Below are 7,410 nucleotides of genomic sequence, written 5' to 3' on the forward strand. Positions count from 1 at the left end.
TAAACTTAAAGCCTTCTGAAATTTCATGAAACCAGTGATATAACACTATAAATTAGAGGAAAGTCCCCATCTGCATGTTCTATAATACTTAGGGAAGAAAATAGTCATCCTCCAATAAATTGATATTTCTCTTGGCTTTATAGCCAAGTGCGTTTTCATCCTTCCATCCATGCATCAAATATTTATGAATGCCTGTAGCAGGCACTCTCAATTAGTCAGAGAGACAGACAAGCAAAGCAACATTTACACTCAGTAACTGTTACAGTTAAGAGATTCCTAGTGTTCTATAGAAGCACAGAAGAAAAACATAGGCTGGAAAATTCTAAATAAAGGTTACCAGAGTAGCTCTTTCATTTCCTAGTGGCAGCCATGGCTCATGGTCCCAAGAAGCATCTGAAGTGGGTAGCCACTGCCAAGCATTGGATGTTGGACAAACTGACTTGTGTGCTTGCTCCTCATCCATTCACCCACCCATCCCCCACAAGCTGAGAGAATGTCTGCCTCTCAGCATTTTCCTAAGAAACAGTCTTCAGTACTCCTTGACAGGAGATGAAGTCACAAAATTCTGCATGCAGTGTTTCATTAAGATTAATGGCAAAGTCAGAACTGCTATCACCCACCCTGCTGGTTTTCTGGATGTCATCAACATGAACAAGACCGGGGAGAATTTCTGTCTAATCTATGACACCAAAGGTCTCTTTGCTGTTCACCACATTATACCTGAGGGTCCCAAATTACAAGTTGTGCGAAGTGAGAAAGATCTTTGTGGGCACAAAGATCATCTGGTGACTCATGATACTCAAACCATTTTCTAGCCAGATCTCCACATCAAGGTCACAGATTTCATCAAGTTTGACACTGATAACCTGTATATAGTGACCAGAGATGCTAAGTTGGGAAGAATTGGTGTGATTAGCAACAGAGAGAGAAATCCAGGCTCTTTCCATGGGGTCCATGTGTAAGATGTCAAACAGCAAAAGCTTTGCCTACCCAGTTTTCCAACGCTTTTGTTATTGGCAAAGGCAATAAACCTTGGATTTCTCTTTGCCAAGGGAAAGAGATCTGCCTCACCATTGCTAACAAGAGGCTGGCAACTGTGGGTGAATTTCACCCACAGTCTTTATGTGCCATTGGAAATAAGAATCAAGGCATTTTACTTAATGAAATGGTCTCTGTGACATTAGAAATAAGAATCAAAGGATTTTAATTTAAAAATGACCTGGTATGATTTTTTTTAAAGATTGCCACAGGAGATGCCTCTGAATTTGAGTCTTCAGGGCCAGCAGATCTTGGAAAGAGGTGTGAAAAAATAAAGGCCTAATTGTGGGAGAAGTAAGATGTTCTAGACACCAAATCATTCAGAGAGGCAGAAAGGGGTGAGACCCTATGAAGAGCAATGAATGCTACTATGGTGGCCTAGAAAGTAATAGGGAATCACTGCTGTGTATTAAGTTGGGTCCCAGAATTGGGCTAGTATTAGGAAGGATGGTCTGATTGTAGGAGACCTACTTGTGAATGGGTGAGTGAAAATAAGGTCGTGAGAGAATGCCATTCTTCCCATATCCACAGCACTGTGTGGGTCTGTTCTTTGGAGTGGACTGGCAGTGTGGGCCAGTCTCACCAGAAGATAGAAAGCATATCTTAGGTCAGTTACCATAGTCCTGACATTTGGGACTATGCAGTATCCATCTGACCAGATAAAGCACAGAGAATAAGAAAGGCATTTGGCCTGGCTTGTGGGGAAGTTAAACTCTGAGACTCTCACATGAAAGTCAGAACAATGACCTTACCTGTGGAGAAAGAGAAGGACTTGGAGGCGAGCAGACTAGACAGCCTGCCTCCACAGTTACATCTGCCCTATGGGATGTCAGTGTGCTCCCGGGAGGATGGGACCTCGAGAAGCCTAGCTGAACAAATGAATGAAGGTGTTGGTGTTCGTTCTGTTTTCCATCATAATTTCATTTTCATTCTCCTTTAGATTTTAGTCAAGTTCCTTTTGAAAATTCTAGATTGGGTTGCCTGTGGTAGAGTGCTAAGGAAACTTAAAAAAAAATTGGTATTTGAGCCAAGTTCAAGTTCACAAAGGGAAGAGCTTACTCCAGGGAATCAGAGAAACCAGAGAACTTCAGGTAGACACATTTAACAACTTATGCCCAACTCTTCTGAGCCAGAGATTCTTCTTCCTGTGGGATCCAGGAAAACATTAATTTTACAGTTGCTTTGATGAGGCAGGGATAGTCATATAGAAATGTGATTGAACAAAAAAGGTCTAATCTGCTAGAAACCAAGCAAAACCCATCTGTTCAGATCCTTCTTATCTTGGTTGTAACATTTCTTCCTCCCAGATATGGGACCTCTGTGGAATAAGAGTCTTGTGAACTACGTTTGAATATGGTAAATCAGACAATTTCCTTATGTTCAACTCTTCTTACACATAATTGTAAGTTATGTGACTAACTCTAGGAAAGGAAATTCTGGTCTCTAAGCCCTACCCTAGGGAAGGAGATTCTCCTTTCTAATGCTTGCTCTGAAAAAAAAAAAAAAAAGAAAGATGACAGACAGGAAAGGGAAAGTTCAAAGAGAAACTGCTTATGGAGCCTTCACTTTAGAACATTGTTTTCTGAGCCCCCACAATTGTCAACCTATCCCAGTCACTGTCAATTAAAATTATTTGAACACTTACAAAGGACACTGTGTTAATACTGTCTGTAAACTTATCAGTAATAAAAGTATTCCAGTCCTGATCACAGCTATATTATGCTTTCCCAGGGACAAATACTAAGACTTTCACAGTTACTATCTGAATCTATGGGTGCGTTTACAAATCAAGTTGTAGGACCTCAGCATAAATTAGCTGTAATTGTTCCTTCAACTACTACTGCTAGTCAGTATTGCTAGAATGAGAGATAAAAATAGCCCTTTAAATTCTCATTTTAGATAGAGTATAACTGGGCTACGTGTTAGACTTCCTAGTATATCTAAGTCATATGACTCATACAAGGCCTATGAAAGCCGTTGGCCATTACAAAAGAGAAATACAATCTACCCCACTGAGGTTGAGTCATTCATCCATTCAAAAAATGCTTGATTATCTACTCTGTGTAGGCAGGAGAGTGTACATTCCCGAGAGAGTGAGAAGAGAATCAAACAGATAAGCCAGGCGGTGGTAATGCTGGGAGGTGAGGAGATGGGGGAGGGGCCTGCAGGTGTCACCCTATAGTTAGGAAAGGTGACAAGGAAGAGTGAGGCAGTTGTTTGCCTTCCCAAAAGCTTGCCACCAACGGGAGGCCCTGACGACCAGCGCTGGCCCCGTGGCCCACCTCCTGGAGGGGGCGGGGCGTTGAGGCTGACGTCACAGCTCTGTGGACTGAGGGCTGCTGGAGGGGGTGGGGCACTTAGCCCCACCTGGCAAGCTGTCACAGGAGTTTCAAGCGCTGTCAGCTCTCAAGAAGTGATTGGACGGTGGGCAGCTTGGGGGAGGGACATGAATGGCGGTTGGAAACCGTTAGACCTGTTGGAGTGGGGGAGGGGTGCAGCCTCTGGATAGGCTGCGTGTTGAAGTGGGGGGGGGGCGTGCGTGGAGAGAGAGACAGCAGGAGGGGAAAGACGAGCAAGAGGCGACCCCGGAGCAGAGCAGGGCAGGCCTGCGGCGAGGCCTCCAGCGAGGCCTGTGGAGCGGCCCCTCCCGGAGCAGGGCAGGCCTGTGCAGAGTGGAGAGGCCTGCAGAGAAGGAGGAGGAAGGAAAAGGAAAAGCCTTCCCTCTGGAGGTTCGGAGCTTCGGAGGTCTGGGGCTGGAGGTTTGTAGTTTGGAGGGTTGAGGTGTAATAACCCGTGGGGGCCCAATAGTCTGCGTGGCCGCGTGGCCTGCCGGAGGGGGCGGGGCCCCAAGAGGCGAGCCTCACCGCTCCACCAATCAGGTCACGGGACAGAGCAGGGCTTTGGGAGGCTGACCTCGCCGCCCCACAGGGCGCTGCCGCGGGAGGGCGGAGCCGTGCCGCCGAAAGGGGCGGGGCATGCTACTGGATGGGTGGAGCGTCGAGCCCACATGGTGGGCTCTCAGGAACTGATTGGACAGTGGGCAGCTTGGGGGAGGAGCATGAATGGTGGCTTGAAACCGTTTTTGGGGGAGGGACCCAGCCTATCTGGGTATATATAGGCTGCGTCGGGGGATGCGGGGGGGGGGGGGGGGAACCAGAGGCGGGAGGAGCGGTTAGGGAAGGGTTAGGAGAAAACAGGGAGTTAGTACGGAGTTAGCTCGGAGGGAGGGGAGGAGTAGGCGTGGAGGAGAGAGAGCGGGAAGGGAAAGCTGGCCGGAGCAGGGCAGGCCTGTGGAGGACAGGGCAAGCCTCGGGAGCCCATTTGGGGCCTCCTCCGGAGGTCATTGGGGCCTCTTCTGGGGGCCATTTGGGGCCTTCCTCCAGAGAGGCCTGTGGAGAGGCCTCCAGGAGCAGGCAAGGGCAGGCCTGTGGAGAGTGGAGAGGCCTGCGGTGGAGGAGGAAGAGAAGGAAGGGAAAAGCCTTCCCTTTGGAGGGTTGGAGGTCTGGGGTTGGAGGTTTGCAGACCCACTAATAAAGGTCGGGGGGGGGTCAGGACTGCCTATTGGAGGTTTGGAGGTTTGGTGGTGGAGGCTGCTCTTGGTTCTGGGATCTAGCCCAGGACAAGATAGTCTCAAGACCCTTTTCTGGTGTACATAGTGTAAATAAACTTCTTTTGTCCACCTTTCACTGTCTGTGCCTTGATGGATTGTCTCGCTCTTGGGAGGTCATAAGTGAGGTTGATGGTTTGCAGACCAACTAATAAAGGTCGGGGCTGCCCACTGGAGGCTTGGAGGTTTGGTGGTTGAGGTTGCTCTTGGTTCTGGGTATCTAGCCCAGGACAAAGTAGTCGCAGGCCACCTTTCTGGTGTAGTAAAAAAAAATTTTTTTGTCATCTTTAACCATGCCTCGATGGATTGTCTTGCTCTTTGGAGGCCATAATTATAGAGGGACACAGAGATTCACCAGTGTTTGTTGCCTAGACAGAAATAGTGGTGTGGAAACTGAAAAGCAGTAGGAACTCAGGCTGTTGGCAGAGAGCCAGAACAGAGTGGCTGTTTTGGTTACTTTTAGTGGGGTGATGGAGGAAATAAGCTGAAAATCCAGGTTAGTAAATCAAATGAAATGGATTTCAGAAGAGAACAATGAATTAGAGAGACAGAGACAAAGACAGAGAGACAGAGACAGACTATATCTTTTTTTTATTTTTAATCAGTCATGGAACTTGAACTCTGAGCCTGGGTGCTGTCCCTCAGCTCTTCAGCTCAAGGCTAATGTTCTACCACTTGAGATCCAGCACCACTTTCGGTTTTCTGGTGGTTTATTGGAGATAAGAGTCTCATGGACTTTCTTGCCTGCCCAGGCTGGCTTTGATCCAGGATCCTCAGATTTCAGCCTCCTGAGTAGCTAGGATTACAGGTGTGAGCTACAGATGCCTGGCTGATACACTATCTCTTCAATTCGCCTTTTACAGTTGTTATCTGATTTGATGGCAATGCTTTTCTAGAATACAGATTCAAAACTTGATTAAGAAGTATCTATAAACAGGAAGAAACAAGAATGCTATTTGCTATTAATGGCACACAATGGTGAACACTGAAAAAGCAAATGAAGATTAAACAGGAGTACTAAATTTCAAAAATTCAGGCTTTAGGTTTACATAGACCTTTGTACTTAAAAGATAATGCTATCTAAGGATGTCATTTTATGGGGAGTATCTTCTCCACAAGGCACTGATAAAAATTGTATCGGAAGGCTTGAGATTATAGCCAGCCCAGGAAGAGAAACAATTGTAAACAATATTAAGCCATAACAATTGCAACAACATTAACTCTTTCCATCCTCTTCCATTTGAACTAGCAGTCTAAGTACTTCATGGTTTTATATTATGTTATGTTATATTATTATGTTGCTTTTTCTAACCACTTCTTCCAAGCAGAAGTACACAAAGCATTCCTAAATCCTAGTCACCCTAAGCAGCTACCTCAATTTGGTTATATTATTCAATTATCAGTTTTCTGGACCACTTGCTTTCCAGTGGGTTTGGCTTTTTTGTTTTGTCGGCCATAAGACTTGCCTGGGCGCTGCCCCTGAGCTCTTTTGCTCATGGCTAGCACTCTACCACTTTGAGCTACAGTTCCACTTCTAGTTTTTGTAGATAAGAGTCTCATGTGGACCTTTCTGCCCTGGCTGGCTTCGAACAGCGATCCTCAGATCTCAGCCTCCTGAGTAGCTAGGATTGCAGACATGAGCCACTGGCCTCCAGCTGCCAGTGGGTTTTTATTAGGGAGATATACGGAAGATCTCCTGAGCCACATTCAACCCCACTCGGTAAGATTTACAACACTGGATCGACTAGAAGTGAACAAATGACTTACTGTGGGTACCAAATGCATGGGGGTCTTTTGGTACACGCGTCTTTGAGACAAGCAGGGAAGGATGAGGACCCACCCCTTCCTCCCCTGAGCCCTCGGGGGAGGAAACCATAGCTGCTTACTCCGACCTAATAATGTGGTCACTTACAAGGTGTTTCAGTGTTGTGGCACAGAGGCGTTTGATACATTATTGTTTCAGCACTAGCATACAGGAGTTCATTGCATGTTTGCTACAGGACTTCATAAAGACCCTGCTTTTGCAGATTCTTGGTATCCCACCGAGGGAAAACTGATAAGGGCCAAGGTTCATGACCAGACACAACGATCAGATTCTTACAAAAGGAAAGGAAATTAGATTATTGCAAGAAGGGTCTGGAGCACAGAGGTAAATCTTGGTGGGTTTCCACAAAGCCGAGACCCACTGGCAGGCTCCCCATCATCTCCCAGCCCGCAGAGGGACCTCGTGCAAAACTTCCACTCCAGGAATCTCCCTAGCCCGCGCGGGGAACAGCTGGGAACAGCCCGGACCTCAGTCAGATCCGCCTCCTCTTCGGCCCAGAGCCCGCCCCAGTCTGACGTGTCCCGTTCCCCGGGAGCCCCCAGGCCGCCGGCAGCTACCGCTCCCTCCAGCCCTGGCTCAGGCCAGGGAACGGAAGCTGCAGATCCGCCCCGGCCCTCGAGAGGCGGGGTCTCTCGGGGGCGTGGTCCCGTTGTGGGCGGGGCTTCTGGGGGCGGGGCTTGTTGAGAGGGGCGGGGCGGGCAGCCGCTCGCGCCGCGCCGGGTCTGACTGACAGGCGGGTTCCGACCCCCCGCCCCGGAGCCCGCCCCCTCCGGAGCTTCCTGACGAGTTTGGACCCCGGCCTGGCGCAGCCCGGCGAAGGGGAGTCGTTCGCTCCCGGTCGGCCGCCGCCAGGGGTGAGGCTGCCGGGAAGGGGCTGGGGGCGCGCGAGGGGCCGAGCATCCCTCTCAGGGACGCGCCGGCCTCCGGCCCCCGCCTCCCT

At 48.6% G+C, this 7,410-nt stretch overlaps 1 pseudogene; it reads left to right on the top strand.

Annotated features, from left to right (window-relative positions):
• The first annotated feature begins 350 nt into the window (after positions 1-350).
• LOC105980163 lies at positions 351-1,321 on the top strand (annotated as a pseudogene).
• Positions 1,322-7,410: the final 6,089 nt, after the last annotated feature.

The sequence above is a fragment of the Dipodomys ordii genome, unplaced genomic scaffold (genome assembly GCF_000151885.1).
Source record: "Dipodomys ordii isolate 6190 unplaced genomic scaffold, Dord_2.0 Scaffold8, whole genome shotgun sequence".
NCBI classification, from domain to species: domain Eukaryota; kingdom Metazoa; phylum Chordata; class Mammalia; order Rodentia; family Heteromyidae; genus Dipodomys; species Dipodomys ordii.